Source organism: Mandrillus leucophaeus, unplaced genomic scaffold (genome assembly GCF_000951045.1).
Source record: "Mandrillus leucophaeus isolate KB7577 unplaced genomic scaffold, Mleu.le_1.0 Scaffold993, whole genome shotgun sequence".
NCBI classification, from domain to species: domain Eukaryota; kingdom Metazoa; phylum Chordata; class Mammalia; order Primates; family Cercopithecidae; genus Mandrillus; species Mandrillus leucophaeus.
Window position 1 is genome coordinate 70,873 of NW_012110841.1, and position 431 is coordinate 71,303.

At 47.3% G+C, this 431-nt stretch overlaps 1 protein-coding gene across 2 annotated transcripts in view; it reads left to right on the forward strand.

Annotated features, from left to right (window-relative positions):
* Positions 1-431, forward strand: part of ORAI2 (ORAI calcium release-activated calcium modulator 2) — a 25,883-nt gene that overhangs the window by 11,528 nt on the left and 13,924 nt on the right. The window lies entirely within an intron of this gene.

Here is a 431-nt window from a genome sequence, read left to right on the forward strand (position 1 = left end):
TGGCGGGCGCCTGTAGTCCCAGCTACTCGGGAGGCTGAGGCAGGAGAATGGCGTAAACCCGGGAGGCGGAGCTTGCAGTGAACTGAGATCTGGCCGCTGCACTCCAGCCTGGGCGACAGAGCAAGACTCCGTCTCAAAACAAACAAACAAACAAACAAAAAATGTAATTTAAATTAAAAATAATTCTGTATAAACACAGTAAAAAATTTCCTTCTCTTTTCTTCTTCTTCTTTTTTTTTTTTAATAGAGATGGGGTCTCGCTTTGTTGCCTGGGCTGGTCTTGAACTCCTGGTTTCTAAGTGATCTCCCGCCTTAGCCTTCCAAAGTGCTGGGATCACAGGTGTGAGGCCGCTCACTCAGTCCCTTTTCTCCTCTTAAGGCGGAACAAAACCACTTTTTGCGAGCTCTGCCCGCTACCTCGTAATCATCTT